This window comes from Amblyraja radiata, chromosome 4 (assembly GCF_010909765.2).
Source record: "Amblyraja radiata isolate CabotCenter1 chromosome 4, sAmbRad1.1.pri, whole genome shotgun sequence".
NCBI lineage: Eukaryota > Metazoa > Chordata > Chondrichthyes > Rajiformes > Rajidae > Amblyraja > Amblyraja radiata.
In genome coordinates this window covers 17,616,511-17,629,674 of record NC_045959.1, presented here as the reverse complement: position 1 = coordinate 17,629,674, position 13,164 = coordinate 17,616,511, and positions in this window count along the sequence as shown.

Below are 13,164 nucleotides of genomic sequence, written 5' to 3'. Positions count from 1 at the left end.
ACTCCTTCACCAAACATAATGTTTAAATAACATTTCTCCTCTTCCCCTCCCCCACTCCCTCCCTCTCCTTACAACAATGTAACAAATCTCTCAATAGCACTGGGTGGAACACTTGATGGGCAATTTATGTAAATGATATGCCATTGTAATTTATGTAAATTATGTAAATTACATCCCATTCTCTCATATGCTGAGCTGAGCTTGTATACTCTGGATGAGAGGGGATCATATTGAAACATATAAGATTATTAAGGGTTTAGACACGGTAGAGGCAGGAAACATGTTCCCGGTTGGGGGAGTCCAGAACCAGGGGCCACAGTTTAAGAATAAGGGGTAAGCCATTTAGAACGGAGATGAGGAAACATTTTTTCTCATAGTGTTGTGAGTCTGTGGAATTTTCTGCCTCAGAGGGCGGTGGAGGCCGGTTCTGTGGATACTTTCAACAGGGAGCTTGATAGGGCTCTTAAAGATATGGGGAGATATGGGGATATAGGGAGAAGGCAGGAACAGAGTACTGATTAGGGATGATCAGCCATGATCACATTAAATGGCGGTGCTCGAAGGGCCGAATGGCCTACTCCTGCACCTATTGTCTTGTCTATTGTGACGTCATACGCTGTTAACTGCCAGAGGAACACTGCTGACGGGCAGTTTATGGAAATGAGATCCCATTGTGACGTCATAGCTGCTAACTGCCACTGCAACTTCAAATGATTTTTCTCAAACGATTTTGTAAAGTTTTAAACGTGAATGACGTAAAATATACCATCAATCTGAACGAAACTTGATACACCACACCACAGGACAATGGTGAGTAATGGTCCAAAAGTTGTAGCGATATCGTGAAACGTTTTGGCGTAATTCAGGGCATACAGACACGCAGACATGCAGACTCACAAACAAACAAGATGAGAGTTTTAGTAATACTAGATAGATGGGCCAAACGCAGGCAGGTGAGACTTGTGTAGATGGGACATGTTGGCCGGTGTGGGCAAGTTGGACTGATGGGCCTGTTTCCACGCTGTATGACTATGTGACAGAAGGTCATCAATTCATGTGATTGGTTGACTTTTCAGCCTGAAAATTAATTATTCAATTAACATCCAAATAGAGCCTCCCTCATCCAGTCCAGAGATCATGTATCTTAATTGGTACCAATCTCTTGCTTTAGAAGAATCTTAATATTGAGTCCTATTAAAGATTCTCGAGGATCTGAGACTAAATGGTGTATCTCACCAGTGATTGGCCAGTTATTGATGTTCTCTCTCATTTTGGCTTGTGGTGCAGAGGTTTGCTAAGGATAGGGCTGTGGACATTGTCTACAAGGTCTTTAGCAAGGCCTTTGAGAAGGCTCTATATGGTAGATTCAAGATTCAAGAGAGTTTATTGTCACGTGTCCCAGATAGGACAATTAAATTCTTGCTTTGCTTCAGCACAACAGAATATCGAAGGCATAAATACAGGACAGATCAGTGTGTCCATATACCATTGTATAAATATATACACACATGAATAAATAAAACAGATAAAGTGCAAATAAACTGATAATGGGCTATTAATGTTCAGAGTTTTGTTTGAGTTGAGTTCAATAGCCTGATGGCTGTGGGGAAGAAGCTGCTTCTGAACCTGGACGTTGCAGTCTTCAGGCTCCTGTACCTTCTACCTGAAGGTAACGGGGAGATGAGTGTGTGGCCAGGATGATATGGGTCCTTGATGATGCTGCCAGCCTTTTTGAGGCAGCGACTGTGATAGATCCCCTCGATGGTAGGGAGGTCAGAGCCGATAATGGACTGGGCAGTGTTTACTACTTTTTGTAATCTTTTTCGCTCCTGGGCACTCAAGTTGCCGAACCAAGCCACGATGCAACCGGTCAGCATGCTCTCTACTGTGCACCTGGAGACGTTAGAGAGAGTCCTCCATGACATACCGACTCTCAGTAATCTTCTCAGGAAGTAGAGGCGCTGATGTGCTTTCTTTATGATAGCATCAGTGTTCTCGGACCAGGAGAGATCTTCAGAGATGTGCACGCCCAGGAATTTGAAACTCTTGACCCTTTCCACCATCGACCCGCTGATATAAACAGGACTGTGGGTCCCCATCCTACCCCTTCCAAAGTCGACAATCAGTTCCTTGGTTTTGCTGGTGTTGAGGGCCAGGTTATTGTGCTGGCACCATTTGGTCAGTCGGTCGATCTCACTTCTATACTCTGACTCGTCCCCATCAGTGATGATGGAGTTCGCACTATGACCGGCTACGCAGTCATGAGTATAGAGTGAGTACAGCAGGGGGCTAAGCATGCAGCCTTGAGGTGCTCCCGTGCTGATTGTTATCAAGGCTGACCCTTTTCCATCAATTCGAACAGTCTGGATGAGGAAGTCGAGGATCCAATTGTAGAGGGGAGGACCAAGGTGAGACTGGTCCTTGATTATGCTGGTGGCCTTGCTGAGGCAGCATGAAGTGTAGATGGAGTCACTGGAAGGGAGGCTTCTTTTTGTGATGGTCTGGGTGACGTCCATAACTGCAATATTTTATGCTCCTGGATGGAGCTGTTCCCAAACCAGGTTATGATATATCCCAATAAGATGCTTTCTACAGCACATCTGTAGAAGTTGGTGAGGGTTTTTGAGGACATGCTGAACTTCCTAAGCCTTCTAAAGAAGTAGAAGTGTTGGTGAGCTTTCTTGGCTGTAGCTTCGATGTGGCTGGTCCAGGACAAATTACTGGTGATGTTTATGCCTAAGAACTAGAAGCTTTTGACCATTTGCACTTCGGCACCATCAATGCAGACGGGGATGTGCGTACTGCTTCGCTTCTTGATGTCAATCACTATCCTTTGTCTTGCTGACATTGAGGGAGAGGTTGTTGCAAGGTTCTCAACCTTTCTGTAGTCTGGCTCATCATTATTTGATATTCAGTTAATACAATAAGGGATGGTAATAAACTAAATATATTTAGTTAATATGGTCTATATACATAGACCACCAGGGGCTCCGGGGAGATGGCAGCCCTGCCGGCAGTCTGTTTATCTTTTCACTCATTTTGTTATTTTTTTAGTTTGTTAAAAGTTTTTGTTTTAACGTTCTTCGGTTTGTTTTATGTGGGGGAGGGGATTGGGGGAATTTTTTTGTCAAGTTCCTACCTTCCCGGAGATGTGATCAATTTTCAGATCACATTCTCCGGGCTCTGCGGTCTACCATCGATGGAGTTGGAAGCTTCCTCGGACTGTCGTGAGCCCCACCGCGGGGCGCGGACTTAACATCGGAGCCGATCCCTTGCATGGGATCGCTCCCGCTGCGACCACCGCAGAATCACCATCAAGGGCTCGCAGTCTTCGGGTGAGGCAGTCGGGAGCTCCAACATCGCGGAAGGTTCACCAGCGCCGACACGAGGTTCGATCGCCCGGCGCGGGGGAGCTGTCATCTCCCCAATGCGGGAGCTTGATTGCCTCGACACTGAGGGCCCGAACGCCGCCAGCTACGGGAGTCAAGATCATCCCGTCAAGGGGGGTTCGAGGCCCACGAGGAAGAACTAAGGGAAGGACTTGAACTTTATTTCGCCTTCCATCACAGTGAGGAATGTGTAGGAGTCACTGTGGTGGATGATCATGTTAAAATGTGTTTTTGAAGTGATCTGTTGCTTTTAATTGTATGACTGACCTGGCCAATGAAATTCCTCGTATATTGCAAAACATACTTGGCGAATAAAGTGTGACTCTGATTCTGATTCTGAAGTTTGTGGGTGACAGCAACATTGATGGTATAGTCTACAGTAAAGAGGGATATAAGACTTTGCCTTCCATCACAGTGAGGAGGAGATTTGCTGTGATGGATGTTTGTGTAAATTGTGTTGTGTCTTGGTTCTTCTTCTTGTTTGTATGACTGCAGAAACCAAATTTCATTTGAACCTCTGGGTTCAAATGACAACAAATAAATTGTATTGTATTGTATTGTATATGTAAATTTACAATGGGATGCAGATGAATTTGGGAAGTGGGCCAAAGAATAGCAGATAGAATTTAATTCAAACAAGTCTGAGGAGTTACATTTTGGTATGTTAAACCATGGCAGGACTTGCACATTAAATGGCAGGGCCCTGGATAGTACTGTCGAACAGGGATCTGGGGGTACTGGTATATAGTTTCATGAAAGTGAGCACACGAGTAGACGGTGATAAAGAAGGGCTTTATAGGTCAATACAGAAATTGGGAAGAAATGTTAAAGTCGTTGGTGAGGCCACAGTTGGCCAGGGTATTGTGTGCAATTTTGGTTGTCCAGTTATAGGAATATGTCATTAAGCTGGATAAGATGCAGGAAAGATTCATGAGGATATTACTGAGACTAGGACATGGGTTCAGCTAGTGGGGTTGAACCAGAGAGAGTACCAGCACATTGGAGAAAATGAAGGCAAGTCATCGGTCCAGTGGGTGGCAGCCAAGTGTAGTCATTAGTAGAAATCCTCTTTCTCAGTCCTACACCCACCCTTGGGTAGTGTATGAATAGGGTGGCACGGTGGCGCAGGAAAGAGTTGCTGGTTCACAGAGCCTACAATGCCAGAGACCCAATTCGATCCCGACTATGGGTGCTGTTTGTACGGAGTATGTATGTTCTCCCTCTGATCGCATGGGTTTTCTCCGAGATCATACATAAATTACACACAAATTCTACGAGACATTGAAAAGAAAAGGACTACAAAATCAATCGGTACTAAACATAAGTAGGGAGATTGTGAGATTTAGTGGGATGTTCTAGAGAATGGTATATGGCCAGGTTAAAGTACAGCTGCCAGTGGTGGAGCAGTTACATTCCAGGATGTCAAGGGGGTGGAATTGGAAATGCTAGGGTTCGTGGCAATGTGCGAGAGGTTCTCTATGAGATTGTCTGCCTATTAGGCACCTCAGGTTGTGGAGAGCCACATAAATTACCTTCTTAAGACAGCACCTCTTGTAGATAGATGGCTTTGATTCTTAGAAGGGCAGTTCCAGTGATGGAATGGTCTGTGTCCACCACCGTCTGCAGCCTCTTGAGTTCCCGTGCCTTGGAGTTACCATACCATGCCATGATGCAACCAGTCAGGATATTTTCTACAATGCATCTGCAGAGGTTTGTTAGAGTATTCAGTGGCGTGCCATAGCTCCTTGAACTTCTACGAAAGAGGTGCTGGCATGCCTTCTTCGTGATTGCATCAACGTTGAGCAAAAATACTAAGCTTGCAGCAGTCGATGTTAGGGTAGATTTTTAAGAAGATAATATGTGCTTTAGATAGCTGATTTGTCTTGGTGGTGATGGGTTGGGTTTGCCTTTGGTCGTAGTGTCATTACCAAGTTACTTAAAAGTAAATAACTCCAGAATGTTTTCGCTGAGGTGGCTTGCCCTTTAGAAGTGGAAACTCCAGCAAACTGTGATGTTGCATGCTTCCCTTTTGATCATCTGAGGGTTAAATCACATCAATAAGTAAGAAAATGAGATAGTGTTTTGTTCTGAATCTTCTCCAGTCTGTAGAAAGGTATAAAACTAGAATTTGGCAGCAGAGTAGCCATTATCAAATAATCCTCCGACATTTTCGTCACCTCCAATGTGATCCCACCACTTGCCACATCTTCCCATCTCCTCCCCTGTCTGCTTACCGCAGCGACCGCTCCCTCCGTAACTCCCTGGTCAATTCGTCCCTTCACACTCGAACCACCCCTCTCCGGGCACTTTCCCTTGCAACGGCAGGAAATGCTACACTTGTCACTTTACCTCCCCACTTGACTCCATTCAAGGACCTAAACAGTCTTTCCAGGTGCGGCAGAGGTTCACCTGCACCTCCTCCAACCTCATCTATTGCATCCGCTGCTCTAGATGTCAGCTGCTCTACATCGGGAGACCAAGCGTATGCTTGGCGATCACTTCGCCCAACACCTCCACTCCGTTCGCAATAACCAACCTGATCTCCTGGTGGCTCAGCACTTCATCTCCCCCTCCCATTCCGAATCTGACCTTTCTGGCCTGGGCCTTCTCCATGGCCAGAGTGAGGACCACTGTAAATTGGAGGAGCAGCCCCTCATGTTTCGCTTGGGCAGTTTGCACCCCAGTATTATGAACATTGACTTATCTAATTTCAGGCAGACCCAACTTTCTACTCCCCTTCTCAGCTCTCCCTCAGCCCACTGGCTCCACCGCTTCCTTTCTTCTTCCCCCCCCCCCTCACATCAGTCTGAAGAAGGGTTTTGACCCGAAACATTGCCTATTTCCTTCGCTCCATAGATGCTGCCTCACCCGCTGAGTTTCTCCAGCATTTTTGTCTACCATCAAGTATTGCTGTTTGGGCTAATTCCACTTATAGGCAATATCTTTTTATAATCTATAGCCCTTGTTATTAACCCCCCTGTTAAGGGAAATAGCTCACACCCTTCAACCACCCTAACTCTCATAAGTTTATAGACATTGATATTATCTCCCTAGATAGACCTAAAATGCTGGAGTAACTCAGCCGCTCAGGCAGCACCTCCAGAGAGAAAGGATAGGAACCTTTATTCAGTCTGAAGGGTTCAAACCCGAAACGTCACCTATTCTTTCTCGCTAGATATGCTGCCTGACCCGCTGAGTTGCTCCAGTATTTTGTGTCTATCTTTGGTATAAACCAGAATCTGCAGTTCCTTCCTATAGATTTAATCTCCCCTCTGCTTTCTTTGTTCCAAATAAAACAATCTCAGCCTCCTAAAATTCTCTGGCCCTTGTAACAACATAAATCTTCTCTTGTCGTTCTCTAAAGCTAAAACCTTTTGTACGGTGGTGATGAGAATTGCACGTAACACTTTAGTTGAATTTGAGACGTTTCCTGACCAGCAGGTTATCCTAAGTTTGTAAATATTGTTAAGATGTCCGTGGTCAATAGCTGCCAATGCATTGATATGTTTGATGGCCAGCCAATATGGAAATACAAGTTCTTTTGACCTGCTCCATTGAGTATTGAAGAGCAGTCAAGAGCAGAAACAAAGCAGGTTTGATCAGTCTGACTTGTTTCCTTCCTGCTCCAGGAACCACTGACATCCTCATGTCTGTTAGAACTGGGAGTTTCCGACTCTTCACTAAGCAGCGGTCAAATTTGGGACATCCACACATAAGGCAATTGATGATCTCCTGATGGTATGTGCATGGCTCCAGCCATGATTAACCTGCGCTCATTTCAGACTGACTGAGGCATAAGGGAGCCATTCATACACGGAGTAATGCAGCAAGCAGCCAGAAGGATGATCCTGAGACAATAAAATGGAGAATTTTATCTGGGTTCTGACAGATAATCTCATACAGAAAAATATATAAAATAATTTATAATATGAAAAGGATGGGTGATAAAATATAAGCTACAGAAACAGTCAACTGGATGTAGATGGTTGCGGGACAAGAGCTAAATGTTGTTGCCTCACTGGTCCAGTAACATAGGTCCATCAGTGTGTGTGTGGAATTTGCATGTTCTTGTGACTGCATGTGTTTCCTCCGGTTGCCCCGGTTTCCTTATCCTCAAGACGAACTGGTAGGTTAACTCGTCACTGCAAATTGCAACAAATGTAGGGGGATGCAGTGGGTGGGGGAGGGGTTTGGGATTGTTTGATGAGCATCAATCAATCAAGTTTTATTCGTCACTTGCACATAAGTGCAAGTGAAATGAATTTGCCAGCAGCGGTACAATATGAAAGAACACACAATACACAATTAAAAATTGAACACAAACATCCACCACAGCATTCATCACTGTGGTGGAAGGCACAAAATTTGGCCAGTCCTCCATTTTCCCTCGTGGTCGAGACCTCAACCCTCCGCAGTCGCCGCTGCGGGCGTCCAGATGTACAGACAGGTTAAGTCCAGGTAAGTCCTGATAAGGTAAGTCCTGAATCGGTGCCTCCCCACCGGAGACCGCGGCGCATAAAGATATGAGGAATGCTTTTCCTTACCTGCATCTTGCGATCTTGTGATTATGAATGTGCCAGTACTGTACTAGACATTGCCCATTTTCTCTCTCAGTCGTTTGGCATCTTACTCTCCAATGTTGTTTGTTGGTTCATGGATTAACACCATAGTTGCCAGGGCCTTGCAAACAAAGCCGGGTGCTGAACGACAGTTGCCAAATCATCACTGGTACCTTCAAACAACGAACGTCAATAGCCGGAACATCCCTAATGGAGCAGGCCCACCTGATATCCAGAAATCCACGGAGAACAGAGGAAAGAGCAAACAGCATGCCAGACACCCCCAATGAGGTCACACTTCTGCAAGGCTGGTCTGCAGTAATGCTTTCTTGGAACAGGGCAGGCTGGCAAATCTGCTATTCCAACTGTTCTGGCAGTCATAGAGACATACAGCGTGGAAACAGGCCCTTCAGCACAACCTACCCACACTGTCCAAAATGTCCCATCTACACCTGTCTGTGTTTAGCCCATATCCCTCTAAACCTATCCTATGCATTTTGTTACGACTCCCGAATGCAGGTACTTCAGAGCCGCGTAACATAATTCAAAAACCAGGTTCAAGTTCAAAAATAGTTTTAATTATTCAATGGAACACACAAACCCAAACCTGATTCAAACAACCCAGTCAGGGATATGGATGGACTGACAAACAATTTAATAGTGCTCCAGCCAGCCCTGATGGACTGTCGAACCGGAGACTCTAAAACCTGCCTAAAGAGATATAACCCTGAAACAAAATACACAAAAACACTAAGGTCAGCCCTTATCCGTCCCAGTTCAATATTCGTTAACAAGTAATGGTGAAAGTACACAAAGTTCTATGCCATGTGGCCAGGCCTTCCGCAGCTCACACCAGCAGTCTGCTCACAAGTCAGGGTCGACGAAGAAGAGAGAGAATCCTGGGAGATTCTGGTATTTAAGCTTCAGATGAGTCACCCGTCACCTGACGCAGCTTGGCCAATCCGGTACAGGAGCCTTTAACCCCGTGATTCCAGGCTCACAGCCACGAGGCCTGCACTCGGGAGAGAAACAGAGTAAGGTAAGTACATAGCATTCACCAGGGGGGGGAGCGCCTCACACCCCCACCCAAAGATACTGAATAAGTTTCGGAAGAAGAGAGAAAAAACACCACCAAATCCCTGAAACTATTCAGTAGCTAAAACACTACTGGCGCGACAAGGCGTAAGCCAAGACATTATCCTTGCCACGGATATGCCTGACCTCCAGGTTGTAGTCTTGCAGCTGCAAACTCCAGCTCTAACCGCCGGTTCTTATTCTTCATATTCTGCAAAAATACCAAAGGATTATGATCCGTGAGTACGATGACAGGGACATTCGAGGAGCCAACATAAACCTCGAAATGATTCAGAGACATTATAATAGCCAGGGTTTCTTTCTCAATGGTGGAGTACCACTTCAGATGACCATTAAACTTCTTAGAGAAGTACGCAACTGGATGCTCCACCCCATCTGAATCATCCTGTAGAAGAACTCCACCAACCCCACGATTACTAGCATCCACTGCCAGCTTAAATGGACGCTCAAAATCAGGTGCGCGCACCAGAAGACTTTTAGTATGATCAAAGGCTTGTTGACACTCTGCGGACCACACAAAAGCTACCTTTGGACTCAGCAAATCCGTCAAAGGGGCAGCCACCGCAGAGAAGTTTGGACAGAATCCTCTATAGTACCCAACCATAGCCAGATACCTACGGAGTTCAGTCCTAGAGGTTGGAGCAGGAAATGCGACAATATGCCCCACCTTTTCCTTGAGAGTGCGAACCTGACCCCGGCCCACCACCTTACCCAGATACGTTACAGTGGCCTGGCCAAACTCACACTTCCCCAGATTGATCGTTAGGTTTGCCTCCGCTAGACGATCCACGACCTGGAGCACACAACCAAATCATCAAGGTATGCCTCACAGAAGGACAAACCAGACAATACAATGTTCACCAACCGTTGGAAGGTTGCCGGCACATTGCGCATCCCAAATGCCATTACCGTGTACTGAAGAAAGTCATCAGGCGTAACGAACGCAGAGATCTCCCTCGCCCGCCTAGTCAAAGGAACTTGCCAATACCCTTTGCACCTCCCACATGATCCACGCAATCCTCCATCCATGGGAGAGGATAGCAATCCGGTTTAGTTACACCATTCACTTTCCGAAAGTCCATGCAAAACCTGTCCTCCCCATTAGCCTTCGTAGCCAGTAGACACGGAGAACTCCACGGACTACAACTAGGTTCAGCAATGCCATGCCGCCGCATATAGTCAACCTGACTCCTCAGACGTTGACGCCTGTCAGGGTTGACCCGATACGGATGCTGTTTAATTGGCGCAGCACCGGCCACGTCAATGTCATGCTGCAGCACAGACGTCTGAGAAGGCACATCCGAGAACAGTGACACATTTGACTCCACCAAAGCAAGCAGATCACCCCGCTGACTTTCAGTCAAATGAGACAACCGCAAGGGAAGCGACTCCAAAGCCTCAGAGTTACACAGCTTTCCCTGCGTCACTGCCACAGACAACCGTGCCTCACCCACATCACCAGCCGTGTCAGGGGGCAGCACCACTGCAGCCAAAACAGGCTTAGACGAAACCGAAGGACATAGCTCCTCCCCATCAACCTCCACAGGCTCCTGCTCATGGTACTGCTTCATCATGTTGACATGACAGAGCTGCGTCTTACGCCTCTGATCAGGGGTACCAATAACGTAATCCCTCTCACCAACCTTCTTACCAAGCCTGCAGACTGGAACCAGGAATAGGCAACAACACCAGGACCTTGTCACCTGGAGAAAAATTCCTACTAGAAGCCTTCCTGTCGAACCAGTCCTTCATCCTAGACTGAGCAGGAGCAAGATTACCCATTGCCAGTTCGCATGCCCTCCTCAGTCTAGACCGAAAAGTACAGACGTGGTCTAAAATACTACGTTTTGTATCCTGCAACCATTTCTCCTTCAGGACCCTCAACGGACCACGTACAGTATGCGCGAACACCAGGTCAGCAGGACTGAACCCTAAAGACTCCTGCACGACCTCACGCACCGCAAACATAACTAGATGAACCCCCTCATCCCAGTCTTTTTCAAACTCCAGGCAGTAAGTCCTCAACATAGATTTCAAAGTCTGGTGAAACCTCTCGAGAGCTCCCTGGCTCTCAGGATGATACGCACTGGAGTAACAATGCTTAATATCTAACAACTTCATTACTTGACCAAAAACCTTCGACATGAAGTTGGAACCTTGGTCACTCTGCACAACCTTGAGCAAACCGAACAACGAAAAAAACTTAGTGAGAGACTTCACAATGGTAGGGGCAGTAATTCTACGCAAAGGGACCACCTCCGGAAAGCGGGTAGACGCACACATAATTGTCAATAAAAACTTGTTGCCCACCCTTGTCCGAGGTAGAGGACCCACACAATCAACTAGAATCCGCTCAAACGGCTCACCGACCACAGGGATTGGATATAAAGGTGCAGGAACAATCGATTGGTTCGGCTTTCCTGCCACCTGGCAAATGTGACAACACCTGCACTGCTGTTTCACGTCCTTTTTTAACCCTGGCCAAAAAAAATTCCGTAAGATTCGGTCATACGTCTTATTGACCCCCAAATGTCCACCCAGAGGACCATCATGAGCCAAACCGAGTATCTCATCCCTATACCGACGAGGTATCACAATTTGATCAACCACGCTCCAATCATCATGCCCAGATATATCCAAGGGAGACCACTTTCGCATCAGTAAGCCCTCCCTTAGAAAATACCCCTTTGCTGTGGAATCCATATCCCCCTCAGGCACCGCGCAGTCGAACAGATCAGATAAACCTGGATCACTCTTTTGCTCCTCAACCAGCCGGTCACGTGACAGCGACACCGGCCCAGTCTCTGACACCTCACCAACTTGTGATGTAGACACCCCCTGCGCAACACCGGATCCACCATCCTGCTCCCCACGAAAACTCTCACTCAAGTCCACTACATCCCCAAACTTCGCCTGGCTCTTAGCTATAGCCCTCGTGACAGCACAAGCTGCGAAGACCCTCGGATGCTGCATAGCCAATCTATCAGGACTCTGCACCATTGGAACAGCCGTCACCTCAGGAGTAACTAAAACTCTACCTCCTGCCAAGTCATTCCCCAAAATCACAGAAACTCCCCCAACGGGAAAACACGGCCGTAATCCAACAGTTACCCGGCCTGAAACCAACTCGGACTCGAGACTCACGGTATGCAAAGGCACTACCATGCCATCCATCCCGAATCCTACCACAGGGACACTTTTTTTAATTTATTTTTTTAAATATTTTTATTAGAAGTAGACATATCATAAAGTATAGTTACATATTATAGTAAAAAGACTTTTCATATACATCAGTCATACATTATTAAAATTTTCAATTATCAATTACTTCTGCTTCTAGTGTTTTTATTTTTTATAGAAAGAGAGAGAAAAAGAGGGTAGAACCACAGGGACACTTGACCCAACCGATGATTCCCCAGAAAACGGCAGTACACTATCCAATATAAAGGACTGAGTAGCACCAGTATCACGCAAGATGGATACTGGAACTCTATCACCCCCATCCTCCAGAGAAACAAAACCATTCATGATGAGCACAGAATAATTCCTACACTCATCAGACTCAGGCACCTCAGGTACCACAGGTGCCTTCTGTGTACCCACCAAAGCCACAGGCTTTGCATTTTTCTGCTTCAGAACGGGACACGACTTTAACATGTGCCCTCTCCCTCTACAATAGTAGCACACAGGACCTTCCTTAGTCCTCAAATTTCCGTCAACCTTATCAGCTCGGACCTCCCCCTGTATCAACGTGCTGCCACTTGCAGGCACAGAAACACCTTTGACACTGCCACCGGCGACACCACCACGATCAACCGGCCGTGCACCAAAACTATAGGATCGCCCAACAAAATCAGTTTTATGAGTCAATACATACTCATCTGCCAACACCGCGGCCTTAGACACCTCATTCACCTTCTGCTCATTAAGGTAAGTAGTAACCCTCTCAGGGAGACAGTTCTTAAAGTCTTCCATAATCATCAAGGCCCGCAGTTGCCCAATATCCTTCACTCCTTGAGAAGCGCACCACCTGTCAAAAAGCGCACTACCTGTCCTTCTCCCTAGCAAACTCCACATAAGTCTGACTATCAAACTTCTTAAAGCGCCGGAATTTCTGCCGG